Genomic DNA, 15,950 nt, shown 5'->3' on the forward strand with positions numbered 1-15,950 from the left:
CATCAGATTGTAGGTAATTTCAAATTTATGAGCTAGTGAGGTACTATATTTCATTTGAACGGTGTATCATTATTAAAATTCAAGATTAGTTTTTGATAATGGATCCATTTATCAGAAGTAAAGATTTCAAGATCTAAAAAATGACATGCCAAACGCAGGACTTTTTCATACAAAGGGTGGTGTGTGTATGAAACAAACTGCCAGAGGTGGTAGTTGAGGCTACGACTATCCCAACATTTAAGAAACAGTTAGACAGGTACTTGGATAGGACAGGTTTGGAGGGATATGGACCAAACACGGACAGGTGGGTCTAGTGTAGCTGGGACATGTTGGCCGGTGTAGGCAAGTTTGGGCCAAAGGGCCTGTTTCCACATTGTAGCACTCTATGACTTTATGACTGCCTCCTATCATGGAGTAAGTGGATTATGCAGCCATTAGATCAGCATTGCCTGGGCATCTATGATCATCTGTAAACGTAAAAGATCCACAATGACAGAACAATTGATTTTAACTTTTCCACCCAGTCAACATACCTGCAAATAATTTCTCGTGAACTAAGTGTGAAATATGAAAGCAAAATACCTCGAATGCTGGAAAAATTGAATTAAGTTAACTGGATCTATGCAACAAATCAGGCAGCAACCGTGTGGGGGTGAAAAAGAGTTTGTAATTTGGATAAATATAATACTAAATCTTTTTGAAGGCCTAAATTATTATTTTTTTCCACATTATTGTGAAATTTCAGGAATTTACACAATAGATTACAGATGTTTGCAAGGTTGTTGCCAAAACTTGAGGGTCTGAGCTATAGGGAGAGGTTGAGCAGGCTAGGACTATATTCCTTGGAGTGCAGGAGGATGAGGAGTGATCTTATGGAGATGTACAAGATCATGAAGGGAATAGTGGAGTGAATGCACAACATCTTTTGCCCAGAGTAGAAGAATCAAGAACCAGAGGACCTAGGTTCAAGGTGAGAGGGGAAACATTTAATAGGAACCTGATGGGTAACATTTTCACAAAGAGGGTGGTAGGTATATGGAACGAGCTGCCAGAGGAGGTGTTTGAGGCAGGTACTTTAACAGCATTCTAAAAATGTTTGGATTGGAACATGAATAGGAAAGGTTTAGAGGGATATGAGCCAAATACAGGTGGGTGGGACTAGTATAGATCTTGGCTGGTATGGGTTGGGTGGGCCAAAGGATGACTCTATGCCTATGTTCTGTAAAAATGAAGCCTTTATAATTCCTATTTACACAGTTTGGGTTGAAGTTTCTCTGCGTGTTCTGTTCAGCAGTCTGGTTTAATGTATTTCTATCAAATTTCACTGCATTAAATTTAACAATGTCAATGTGAACTATTGTTAAATAAATAACTTACTGCAGATTGGTTTGATGCAAATATTCTGACCAGGGAATGCAATGATGCCTATTAATAGGAACAAGCTTTTAGAGATGCAAACAAGTTCAACATTTTTGAACAATAAAATTAGCAACAATATTCAATTAATCATTTTCCAGGGGAAATCTCGGATAATCATGTATTTCATGTTGTAATCGCGATCACGGTGGCGCAGCGGTAGAGTTGCTGCCTTACAGCGAATGCAACGCCGGAGATCCGGGTTCGATCCTGACTACGGGTGCTGTCTGTACGGAGTTTGTACGTTCTCCCCGTGATCTGCGTGGGCTTTCTCCGAGATAGAAACATAGAAAATAGGTGCAGGAGTAGGCCATTCCACAAATTCACAACTCTCTGGGTGAAAAAGTTTCTTCGCACCTCAGTTTTAAATGGCCTCCCCTTTATTCTAAGACTGTGGCCCCTGGTTCTGGACTTGCCCAACATTTGGAACATTTTTCCTGCATCTAGCTTGTCCAGTTCTTTTTTTAATTTTATATGTTTCTATAAGATCCCCTCTCATCCTTATAAACTCCAGTGAATACAAGCCTAATTGGTAAGGCCACATTAGGAATATTGTGAGCAGATTTTGGACCCCGTATCTGAAGATCTATATGCTGGTGTTGGTGAGGGTCCAGAAGATGTTTATGATCCTGGGGGGCGATTGTGTTAATATATGATGAGCATTTGAAGGGTCTGGGTCTGTACTCACTGAAGTTTAGAAGGATGAGGGGGGGACCTCATTGAAACTTTCAGAATAATAGGCCTAGTTAGAGTGGATGCGGAGAGGCTGTTTCCAGTATTGAGAGAGTCTAGGACCAGAGAGCACAGCCTAAGAATAAAAGAAGGTACATTTAGAATGGAAATGAGGAAGAATGACTTTAGCCAGAGGTTGATGAATCTGTGGAATTTATTGCCACAGACGGTTGTGGAGGCCAAGTCATTGGCTATTTTTAAGGCGGAGATTGATAGGTTCTTGATTAGTAAGGGTGTCAAAGGTTACGGTGAGAAGGCACGATAATCAGGTTGAGAGGGAAAAATAGCTCAGCCATGATTAAATGGCGGAGCAGACTCGATGGACCGAATGGCTTAATTCCGCTCCTATGTTCTAGTCCTGTGGTCTGATAGCTACTGACTACATGGAACATAAAAGATTCCTTAATTCTCACAAGGAGCCTAGAAAATGAACTGCAAATTAAATGATCCTTGCCCCACTTCAATCTTCAACACCAACAAAATATTCTAATGTGTAGGAAGGAACAGCAGATGCTGGTTTACACTGATCATCGGCACAAATATAACTCAGTGGGACAGGCAGCATCTCCGGATGGAAGGAATGGATGATGTTTTGGGTCTGCAGAAGGGTCTCAACCCCAAAAAATCACCCATTCCATCTGTCCAGAGATGCTGCCTGTCCCGCTGAGTTACTCCAGCATTTTGAGTCGATCTAAAATATTTTAATAATCTGTTGGGAAATTGCAGATGATGGATAAAAATCCATCGCATGGTGCTGGGAAGATCCACCAACACTGACGGTAACATATAAATGAATGCCCTGCCTCTGTACATGAAGTGCACTTTATGTAAGGAGCCTCCTAGAAAAGTCATGGCATGCTCTGACAATGTTATTTATGCAAACAGCCAGAAGAGGTTTGACTGAGTGGTTAGCTATAGTTGAAACTTGTGGGTATCACAAAATGCTGGAGTAACTCAGCGGGGTCAGGCAGCATCTCTAGAGAGAAGGAATGGGTGACGTTTCGGGTCGAGACCTTTCTTCAGACTGATGTCAAGGGGAGCGAGACAAAGAAAGGATATAGGTGGAGGTAGGAAGACAGTGGGAAAACTAGGAAGGGGGAAGGGAAGAGAGAGACGTGGCAACTTCAACAGCCTGACCGCGGGAGAAGACGGCAGGGGAAGAGAAAATACATTCTGGCCTTCCATCACAGTGAGGAGGACTGGAGGAGACTCACTGTGATGGATGTTTCTTTTTTGTGTTTTGTGTTGGTTTGTGATTGTGTGTGTTATCGCTTATTTTTATTGCTCTTATTGTTGGACTGTGGGTAATGGAACTTCGTCCAAAAGACTTGTTTTTCTGGATGGCAATAAAGCTGATTCTGATTCTGAAGGGAGGGACAAAGGAGCTATCTAAAGTTAGAGAAGTCAATGTTCATACCGCTGGGCTGTAAGTTGCCCAAGCGAAATATGAGGTGCTGTTCCTCCTTGAAACTTGTGGAATTGAAGGCTATATATTGATTTGATTAAGAAATCAGCTGAGGGGCAGGGGAAAGGGAATTGTCATAATGGGCAGGTATCAAGTTGGCAGGATGTAAACAATGGTGCCCGCTCCACAAGGATTGTGTTGGCATCCCAATTATTCACCTTATTTATTAACATTCTAGAAGCAGGGATAAAGAGTTATATAGCCATAATTATGATAGAGCATTAAAGTGCAGAGATATTAATTAGTTTAGCTTAGCTTAGGGAGAGAGCAGAAACAGGCCCTTCGGCCCACCGTGTCCGCACCGACCCCCGCTCCCCACACATTAACTCTACTCTACACACACTAGGGACAATTTACACTTATACCAAGCCAATTAACCTACAAACCTATACATCTTTGGAGTGTGGGAGGAAACTAAAGATCTCGGAGCAAACCCATGCAGGCCATGGGGAGAATGTACAAACTCCATACGGACAAGCACCCATAGCCGGGATCAAACCCAGGTCTCTGGCACTGTAAGGCATTAGCTCTACGACCACGCCACCATGCCGGACTACAATGGAATATAGCACTCTGGTAAATGGATTTGAACATAACCAAATGTGAGGCAAACCTAAAAGAATTATAAAACACTATAAAGAGGAGAACTAAAAGATATGGCAATTGAGAGAGATTTATAGATTTATGTGCATGGATCACCAGAATATCAAGGACAGAGTTCAGAGTTTAATCGACCAGGCCAGTGAAATCCTGGTAAGTCACATAGAGCTGGAGTAACTCAAAAGGCCGGGCAGCATCCGTGGAGGGAACAGATAGGTGACGTTTCAGTTAGGGACCCTTCTTTAGACTCATTCACTCCACAGATGCTGAATGACCCACTGTGTTACTCCAGCACTTTGTGTTTTGCTGAAGATTCCAGCATCTGCAATTCCTTTTATCTTTTTTCGTATCCGGTATTAAGTTGCATACAGCTGTACAAAGCTCCACTCGGAAAGTAATGGTGTAATGATGAGTTCTGGGCTTATTGGGCTTAGAGCAAGTGATTTATCTGATTCACCTCTGGACTCAGTGAATGGTAGTACAAGCTCCAGGGGCTACATGATCTACTGCTGTTCTTAATGTTTTTCCAGGTGAATTCCTGGAAAAGCAAAGCATTGGACACAGACGGCATGTTTCTAAAGGATAAAAAAAAACTGTGCCTTTAAAAAGAATGAATTATTCATTTCCCTGTTGCCTGATCTCTGGACGGTGTCACTGTAAAGAATGTGGATAATGATATGCAACGTACTTCTAGAGGTGAAATAAAGAAAAAAATGTGGTAAATGCAAACGTCTACAGCATGTGCAATAGGGTGAAAGGAGGTTAGCATCCACAGATAGCACGGTCGACAACAATTCCCAAACTTAAATACTGTTATTCGTATTAATTCATACACAAGAATATTGTTACATCCGTTGCTATCTAACAAAGGATTTATTTCCAGTTTGGAGTCATATCCTAGTCAATCCATTCATACAAATCTCACAAATAATTCACCTCACTTATTAAATTATTTTGCTTAAATATGTATATAATCATTGCAACCCAGGCTGGATCCACCCATTAGAGTATTAATAAACAGGAATGAGTTAATAGTGCATGAAGACCTTTAAGTGGAACAGTGGGAGTGTTGAATATTCTTCTTAAATCAGCTGCAAGTAATTACTGCATGGTGTGTTTCTGACTATTACCTCAACAGATCAATTGGATGTGAAGAATGGCTAATCAGAGAAGACACAGAGGTATTTTTGGAATATTGCTGGGATTACAGGTAAATGTTTTAAGTGCCATTTCAATCTGTTATGAAATCATTAATTTAGCTTAAATGGTGCCAGTAGATACCACAGGGGTATTGTCTGGAAGATAAAACTGTGACTACCAATTGAACTTTCAGCCAGTTTAAACGAAGATCCAACCACGAGGGCTTCATTCAGCATTAGCAGCAGGCTTCTCCCAGAGTTCATTCATTTGTTAATATGCATTCATATATGCGAGCATTACATTATGTAAACGAAGAGCTGCTTCTGTGCTCTTGTCCATTTAATGGGTTAGATGTTGGACCATAGAGAGACACTTTCTAATTTGTATATATTCATGTTTTATTCCTGGCTGCAGTAAAATTTCTGAATAATAATAATATGAAATTAGCATTAATCCATGTTACTTTGCCTTGATATTATTCACATGAGAAGTTCTGCCATTTAAATTCCTAATTTATTATCTATCTTTTTCATAATATAGTATCTATCTTCCAACATTGCTAATGTAAAAATAATGCATTGAATAGATGGTCTTTATATTGAATAACCACGAGGGCTTAAATATTTTAGTTCAGCTTGTTATCAGAACACACTGATGTGCAAGTTTATTATGCAGTTCAAACCAGAGTAAGCATCCTAATATGGTTTTAAGGAAGAAATCAAGTTGAAATTTGGTATATTCATTAAGTTATAATTATCGTGCAAAATGATTTATCAAGTTCTGTTTGAAATGTAACCTCTTCAAAAGTGTAGAATGTATTTTAAATAGCATCGTGCTTAGCAAATTTAAATTTGTCTTGAAAGCAATTCTTAAGCACAAGGATTTAATTAACTGACAGCCAAACAGTTGACGTAACTGTGACTAAACTGAAATGGACTTGTTTAAGCTATCCCTGTTCTATTGAATGGAAAAACACTTCCTGGTTGAAAGGCACTAGGATCAAAATGTAAAAATAACGTAATCAAAAATGGTACTTAGTTTAACTATTTCGACATGGGTTAGTGGCTGAGCTTTTCAATAGAAGCCACTGCCCCACAAGCCAGCCCGATCTTCTCATGCCCACTCTCCAATGTTGGGACTCCTTCCACTACCAGGCACAATGGCATCAGTTAATTTAGTGAATGTAAACAACGGTGTTGGCAGTCAAAGATATCTCCATGGTATCACAAACTGCTGGAGTAACTCAGCAGGTCAGGCAGCATCTAGGAGAGAGGGAATGGGTGACGTTTCGGGTCGAGACCCTTCTTCAGACTCGACCCGAAACGTCATCCATTCCCTCTCTCCTAGATGCTGCCTGACCTGCTGAGTTACTCTAGCATTTTGTGATACCTTCGATTTGTACCAGCATCTGCAGTTATTTTCCTACACAAAGACATCCAACATGACCAGCTGTGCTTGAATCCTTGGAGTGGATTAATATATTTTGTGCTTAATAACAATTCAGGTTTTTAATGTCCTTTGTTTCAAGTGTATTTACAAAAAATTTGGAATGATTTAACAGTGGCTGACTTCAACCTCAGTCTGCACCCATTCTAAAATCAGCGGGAATATTGAGCTAGGTAATGACTCCATGGAAACATGCTACCACATAAGAAATGAACGTGTTCCAAAGATCAATTTTATGTAAGAGATACCACAAGTGAAGAGAGCACAAGAGAGTCTTTGCGATTGTATTTTGAGTCAAATTATAGCTTGTAATAACTGGAATATGTTGCTTGCACTTCACAAATGTGTAAAAGAAAAAAAAAGATTAAACTCGTCATATAAGGATTAAGGATTAGCTTCATTTTTATCACGTGTACTCGAGGAACGGTGAAAAGTTTTGTTTGGATGCTATTCCAATCAAATCAGATAATACTATGCACAGATACAATCAAGCCAAACTCAAGGGCGGCACGGTAGCGCAGCGGTAGAGTTGCTGCTTTACAGCGAATGCAGCGCCGGAGACTCAGGTTCGATCCTGACTACGGGTGCTGCACTGTAAGGAGTTTGTACATTCTCCCCGTGACCTGCGTGGGTTTTCTCCGAGATCTTCGATTTCCTCCCACACTCCAAAGACGTACAGGTATGTAGGTTAATTGGCTGGGTAAATGTAAAAATTGTCCCTAGTGGGTGTAGGATAGTGTTAATGTGCGGGGATCACTGGGCGGCACGGACTTGGAGGGCCGAAAAGGCCTGTTTCCGGCTGTATATATATGATATGATGATATGATATGATATGAAGTGCAATCGGTGGAGCAAAGGAAAAGATACCGAGTGCAGAATATAGTTCTGTAGCGCAACTGTTCCTGAGACAAAATCCAATGTCCACAAAGGGGTAGAGGTGAATTGGACAGTACCCTAGCTCATGGTCTGAAGCCTGATGGGAGAAGTTGTTCCTGAGTCTGGTGGTGCACGCTTTCAAGCTTCTGTATCTTCAGCCCAATGGGAGTGGGGAGAAGGAGGAATGACTGGGGTGGGACAAGACTTTGATTATGTTGGCTGCTTTACTGGGGCAGCATGAAGTATAAATGGAGTAAATGGTGGGGAGTTTTGGCTGTGAGTTGAACTAGGCCACATCCACAACTCATTGCAATTTAGAGCGATCTTGGGCAGAGCTGTTCCCAAACCAAGATGTGGTGCAATCCAACAGTGTGCTTTTCATGGTGCATTTGCAGAAGTTTTCAAAAATCATTGAGACCTGCCGAACTTCCTCAATGTCCTGAGGAAGTACAGGCATTGATGTGCCTTCTTGGATGTCACTTCAAGGTGGTTGGTCCATGGTAGATCGATGATAGTCCATGATATGGACCATGGTTGGTCCATGATAGTTAGATTATTTATGCCAAGAAACTTGAAGCTCTCAACCATAGCGGGGGGAGGGGGGGGAGAGGGGATGGGGGAGGGGTGTGGATGACTAGTAGGTGGTCCAGGAGTTTGGAGATGGGAAATGAATTTGCATGGGATTTGCATGGGATTTGCATGGGATTTGCATGGGATTATAATGGTCGATAATGGTCTTGTGTTTCAATGATGAGTTTCGAGCTAGGAAGATGGCATCTACAGTGTGACAATAGTCAAACTGCAGTGGACTAAGGCTGTCTGGGAGGCTGGCATTAACGTGATCGATCAGCAGTCTCTCGAAGCACTTTAAGATGGTGAATCATTTTCTGATTGTAGGAATTTCACAGCTGAAGCGTTGAGCCAGATGTACATATATTTCCCATTTAATGTAAGAAAATAACTGCAGATGCTGGTACAAATCGAAAGTATTTATTCGCAAAATGCTGGAGTAACTCAGCAGGTCAGGCAGCATCTCAGGAGAGAAGGAATGGGTGATGTTTCCGGTCGAGACCCTTCTTCAGATCCCATTTAATGTATATCATATGACATTTTGGTAAAATGATTTGCACACTCATAACCAAACAATTGTTGGAAGCACATAGAACAACAGATTATGATGCTAATTATTGGACAATGCTGAATTGACATCATAACAGTTTATGAACACCATGCTTCATCTTAAGCCCTCTCATAAGCCCAAGCAGCTGAAAAGTAAGGATGACTGCAGAAAATGGAACTTGCACACGAATGCCTACCATATTCCCTGGAGCGCAGGAGGATGAGGGGTGATCTTATAGAGGTGTACAAAATCATGAGAGGAATTATGAGAGGGTAGGTGCACAGAGTCTCTTGCCCAGATTAGGTGAATTGAGGACCATAGGACATAGGTGTAAGGTGAAGGGGGAAAAGATTTAATATGAATCTGAGGGGTAACTTTTTCACACAAAGGGTGTTGGGTGTATGGAATGAGCAGTCAAAAGAGGTAGTTGGGGCTGGGATTATCCCAACGTTTAAGAAACAATTAGACAGGTACATGGATAGGACAGGTTTGGAGGGATATGGACCAAATGCAGGCAGGTTGGTCTAGTGTAGCTGGGATGTTGGCAGGTGTGGGCAAGTTGGGCCGAAGGGCTTTTTCCACATTGTATCATTCTATGACTCTATGACTCTATGACTCTATAATCTGTTGAATACTGAATATGTAGAATTTTTCTTTAGCATTCAACTACACCAGGCTTAGAGAAGTAGGATTGCACAGATGAATCAGTGTATTCATAGCTATGTTTATATATTGGGAAAAATGCCCAATGGTTGTTGGATCCTTGACAAAATAGCATTGTTATTTTTTTGTGAAAACATGCTCGAAGCATTAAACTGATTTCATTTATTATATGAGTTCAATTCTATCAAACTAATAATAAACTCTGGTAAAACTCCAGTTATCCAAGGTTGCCATTTGGGAAGAATTGTGGTTAACCACACTCTGAATGACCCTACATTGGCAGTCAGTGAATACTTGCAGCAATATTGTGTGAACATTGTGAGAGCATTAGTTCACAGCTTCACACCACACAACTCAGCACATTATCTTGTGCTACTAAATGAGAGTTTTTTGTTTGAGCTGAACAAGACAGTTTTGATATTCAAGCCAAACCCACACAGTACGTCCCTTGAAACTTAACAGGGGAGTTGAGTTCATATGCATTGCCATTCTGCTTCTGAGCAAGAGCTGTACAGAACCCAAAAGATAGACACAAAAAATGCTGGAGTAACTCAGCGGCACAGGCAGCATCTCTGGAGAGAAGGACTTGGTGATGTTTCGGGTCGAGACCCTTCTTCAGGCAGGTCCCATTCCTTCTTTCCAGAGATGCTGCCTGTCCCGCTGAGTCTCTCCGGTACTTTGTGTCGATCTTCGATTTAAACCAGCATCTGCAGTTCCTTCGTACACTGTACAAAACCAGGTCAGGAGCAATACCTTTGCTGTGCTGGTAAAGAAGATGATTGAAAGTCGCATGATTATTCTTTTCACGTTAAAACACATAGAGGTGAAAGAGAAAACAAGCCTTTAGTTTAGTATAGTCTGAGCTAAAGGGAGAGGTTGAGTAGGCTGGGACTCTATTCCTCAGAGCACAGGAGGATGAGGTGTATAAGATCATAAGAGGAATAGATCGGGTAGATGCACAGAGTCTCTTTCTCAGAGTAGTTGAATCGAGGACCTGAGGACATAGGTTCAAGGTAAAGGGGAAAAGATTTAATAGGAATCTGAGGAGTAGCTTTTTCACACAAAGTGTGGTGGGTGTATGGAACAAGCTGCCAGAGGAGGTAGTTGAGGCAGGGACTATCCCAACATTTAAGAAGCAGTTAGACAGGCACATGGATGTGACAGGTTTGGGGGGATATGGACCAAATGCTGGCAGGTGGGACTAGTGCAGCTGGCCGGTGCGGGCAAGTTGGGCCGAATGGGCCTGTTTACACACTGTGACTCGATGACTCTATGACTCTATAACTTGGTTAGGGCTCAAAATTGAGAACAACAACCTCATTGCAGAGGTGAACAATTCTCAAGTTATATAGTCTGAGCACTGTCAGAGCGGCATTGTTCAGTAGTTCCAGACTGGAAGGCTTTTGCAGCCCTACTGTTGAAAGGGCACTGCCCACATTCCACAGACTCACAGGAGAGAAGGTGGTCGTCTCATCATTGTCAGCTTTCTGGAAGACCAATACCTTATCCATTAAGTTCATAGAAAAGTCATTGTAATATCGATCTTGGAAAATATTTCCATATTCAAAGAGAATTAAGATGTAAGGATTCAATCATATCATATCATATATATACAGCCGGAAACAGGCCTTTTCGGCCCACCAAGTCCGTGCCGCCCAGTGATCCCCGTACATTAACACTATCCTACACCCACTAGGGACAATTTTTACATTTACCCAGCCAATTAACCTACATACCTGTCCGTCTTTGGAGTGTGGGAGGAAACCGAAGATCTCGGAGAAAACCCACGCAGGTCACGGGGAGAACGTACAAACTCCTTACAGTGCAGCACCCGTAGTCAGGATCGAACCTGAGTCTCCGGCGCTGCATTCGCTGTAAAGCAGCAACTCTACCGCTGCGCTACCGTGCAATCATTGTATCAGGTAATGGAATTGAAAATATTTTGGGCTTTTAGTGGCATTTTATGCCCGGGTGCATCATGAGAAATAAAAAGATGGCCTGAAAAAGGTTTGTTCTTATGCCTGATTTATAAAACATAATTCTTATAACTTAACTTTTTAAAAGCTTTACAACTGGTGGCGCCTTACAGCGCCAGAGATCTGGGTTTGATCCTGACTGCGGCTGCTGTCTGTACGGAGTTTGTACGTTCTCCCCATGACCTCATGGGTTCACTCTGGGAGCTCTGGTTTCCTCCCACACTCCAAAGACGTACAGGTTTGTAGGTTAATTGGCTTTGGATAAATTCTAAATTACCCCTAGTGTGTGTTGGATAGTGCTAGTGTGCGGGGATCACTGGTCGGCGCGGACTTGGTGGGCATAAGGGCCTGTTTCCACGCTGTATCTCTAAATGAAACTAAGCAAAATGAAACTAAACTAAACTAAACTAAATTAAACTAAAACTAAACCAATAGAGAGGATTAAATTACTCCTAAGGTCATAAGTGATAGGAGTAGAATTAGGCCATTCGGCCCATCAAGTCTACTCCGCCATTCAATCATGGCTGATCTATCTTTCCCTCCTAACCCCATTCTCCTGCCTTCTCCACATAACCTCTGACACCCGTACTAAGTGACACCTATCTATCTCTGCCTTAAAAATATCCATTGACCTGGCCTCCACAGTCTTCTGTGGCAAAGAATTCCACAGATTCACCACCCTCTGACTAAATAAATTTCTCCTCATCTCTTTCCTAAAAGAAAATCCTTTAAATTCTGAGGCAATGACATCTAGTCCTCGACTCTCCCACTAGCGGAAACATCCTCTTAGGTGTCTGCTGAGGATAATTGTTATCACTGACTTAGATGATAGAATGGTGCATTTTTAACACTAAGTTTGATGACGACTGTAAGATCTGTGGCAAAATAAATAGCGACGTTGGAAACATAATTTTGCATAGATGAATTGGATGGTGAGGCAAAAATCATGGCAGGCGGGGTTATTGAAAGCAAGTCCAATGTCATTCACTTGGAACTACGGACGGCACGGTGGCGCAGCGGTAGAGTTGCTGCCTTACAGCGAATGCAGCGCCGGAGACTCAGGTTCAATCCTGACTACGGGCGCCGTCTGTACGGAGTTTGTACGTTCTCCCCGTGACCTGCGTGGGTTTTCTCCGAGATCTTCGGTTTCCTCCCACACTCCAAAGACGTACAGGTTTGTAGGTTAATTGACTGGGTAAATGTAAAAAAAAATTGCCCCTAGTGGGTGTAGGATAGTGTTAATGAGTGGGGATCGCTGGGTGGCGCGGACCTGATGGGCCGAAGGACCTGTTTCCGCACTGTATCTCTAAATCTAAAATCTAAACTTGAGAAAGGTGGGCAGAATATTTTCAATTTGAGAAGACATTCGGACCTGTGGAAGACTAAAGTGGATGAGAAATTCTTCTGACAGCCGGTGGACTGGTACGAAGAGACTTAAAAGATCATTGTAATGTCAGCCTACATCACAAAGGTTTTGAAATACATTGGGAGGGATTTATGCTACAAATGAATGGGGACTATCATCCAGGTGCCTTTATGTGTGCAGATAATTTCAAACTAACTCGAATGCTGGAGATCTGTAAGATCAGGGAGAACATTATTTTATGAGAACGTTTTTTTCACACAGAGAGTGGTGAATCTGTGGAATTCTCTGCCACACAAGGTAGTTGAGGCCAGTTCATTGGCTATATTTAAGAGGGAGTTAGATGTGGCCCTTGTGGCTAAAGGGATCAGGGGTTATGGAGAGAAGGCAGGTACGGGATACTGAGTTGGATGATCAGTCATGATCATATTGAATGGCGGTGCAGGCTCGAAGGGCCATATGGCCTACTCCTGCACCTATTTTCTATGTTTCTATCCAATATTACCTTGTACTGATTCCAATGGAAAATAAAAACAGGTAGCCATACCTGTCAGGTTCCCAAATGCATGTTAGGATTTGGATACTCTCATTAAGTTTAGTTTAGTTTAGTTCAGTTTAGAGATACAGTGCGGAAACAAGCCCTTCGACCCACTGGGTCCGTGCCGACCAGCGATCCCTGCTTATTAACACTATCCTACACACACTGAGGACCTGTGGAAGACCAAAGTGGATGTTTTTACATTTACCAAGCCAATTAACCTAAAAACCTGTACGTCTTTGGAGTGTGGGAGGAAACCGAATATCTCGGAGAAAGTCCACGCAGGTCACGGGGAGAACGTACAAACTCCGTACAGACAGCACCCGTAGTCAGGATCGAACCCGGGTCTCCGGCGCTGCATTCGCTATAAGGCAGCAACTCTACCGCTGCGCCACCGTGATCGCGATTACAACATGAAATACATGATTATCCTAGATTTCCCCTGGAAAATGATTAATTGAATATTGTTGCTGATTTTATTGTTCAAAAATGTTGAACTTGTTTGCATCTCTAAAAGCTTGTTCCTATTAATAGGCATCATTGCATTCCCTGGTCAGAATATTTGCATCAAACTAATCTGCAGTAAGTTATTTATTTAACAATAGTTCACATTGACATTGTTAAATTTAATGCAGTGAATTTTGATAGAAATACATTAACCAGACTGCTAAACAGAACACACAGAGAAACTTCAACCCAAACTGTGTAAATAGGAATTATAAAGGCTTAATTTTTACAGAACATAGGCATAGAGTCATCCTTTGGCCCACCCAACCCATGCCAGCCAAGATCTATACTAGTCCCACCCACCTGTATTTGGCTCATATCCCTCTAAACCTTTCCTATTCATGTTCCAGTCCAAACATTTTTAGAATGCTGTTAAAGTACCTGCCTCAAACACCTCCTCTGGCAGCACATGGGGAGTACGTACAAACTCCGTACAGACAGCACCTTAGTCGGGAACAAACCCGGGTCTCCGGCGCTGCATTCGCTGCAAAGCAGCAACACTACCGCTGCGCCACCTTGTTTCTTCATGTACAAATTCTCTCATTTACTTCAATGCTCACTTTTCACCAAAACCTTTTCCTCTTGGAAATATATTCCTTCTTTATTGCGTTTCACTCCAGTGATCTGAGGTGACCTTGCAGACTTTAGACCCTGGGCTGCAGCATTAATCACTCTTTAATCAGCCAGAGCCACACAATAAAAGAAACCTCGGAATTTGTCCATGGCCCATTCATTGCAAACTGTGAATCAAAAGCTCTGCTTCATCTTACTTCATCAACACACTTGTCTGAACTTTGTGTTTCCCCATGAAACATTCTGTCACTATCACACAGAAGAAGAAAGAGATCACACAAAATAGAATTTACTATTATATACCGAGTCCCTTCTTATTTAGATTTTCCTCTCAGGTGCATTTCCTATTATTTCTCCAATTTCTTACTCATCCCATTCAGACACACTTCTGTTTTTAAACCAGTAGGACTCTCCCAGGATATGTTGATGCGGGACTGTGACTATTTGGCAGGGATATGTTTGTTCATTTGCCCTATGGGGATTTTACCCACAACATTGTTCACTGTAGCGAGCTCAACTTCTAGTCCAAAAGTCTCCTGACAGCAATGGTGAATGGTGTGGTCACATTTGCGTTTTATCACCAATAAAAGCAGTTTCAGGAATGTTGGGCTCCAATTTACTTCCGAATACAATGTGCATTGGCAAGTGTTCCACCTGATTTGGAAAGGCCTCCTGACCACCCGGTAAAGACCCATTTAAAGAGGGAACGAGGGTTGTAAATCTTTGGATGTGATCAGGTCACCCATTGTCCTACCTGGCACCATCAATTATATTCATCCCTTTTTATTGTTTTCTGCTGTTTTTACTGCTTCTGCTGCCTCTGTTTGTTGTCGTTCGGCTGACTGAGGTGGATTGACTGACTGGCTGACTGGATCGTCATGGGGCGCCAGGACATCTACTCTCCAAACCAGTGCTCTTGCACTCGTGTACAGCGCCGCTGAGTACGCCGCCCCAGCATGGTACCACAGCGCTCATACCAGCAAGCTAGACGCCACCCTCAACGACACCATGTGGATCATCACTGGCTGCCTACGCCCTACTCCCACGGATCTCCTGCTGGTGCTCGCAGGTATCGCACCCGCCAAGCTCCGCAGAGAGTTCTTCACTCATAGGCTGGTGTGCAAGGCCCTATCGGACGGCAAACATCCTCTGCACCACCTCGCCCAGGATCCACAGCAACTGGGACCTCAACACCTGTCATCTCGTCACCCTTTCTCCCGTCATGCAGCGACCCTCTGTGGCTCCGGTTTCAACATACTAGGAGCATGGAGAACCAGCTTGGAACAGACATCGCCACCTCCTCAATTCACTGTCGCACCGAACACCACAGCCCCACCCGGCTCGGACACGCCCCGCAAAGAGTGGGTCGCCCTGAACCGGCTCCGCACAGGGGTCGGCCGGTTCAACGCCAACATGCATCGTTGGGGGTTGCGTCCATCAGCAGCTTGCGTGTGTGGAGCAGACCAGCAAACAGCGCAGCACGTCACGTTCGACTGCACTGTCCTCCGTCCCCCTGGTGGAGGGGTAGACCTCAC

The sequence above is a fragment of the Rhinoraja longicauda genome, chromosome 9 (genome assembly GCF_053455715.1).
Source record: "Rhinoraja longicauda isolate Sanriku21f chromosome 9, sRhiLon1.1, whole genome shotgun sequence".
NCBI classification, from domain to species: Eukaryota; Metazoa; Chordata; class Chondrichthyes; order Rajiformes; family Arhynchobatidae; genus Rhinoraja; species Rhinoraja longicauda.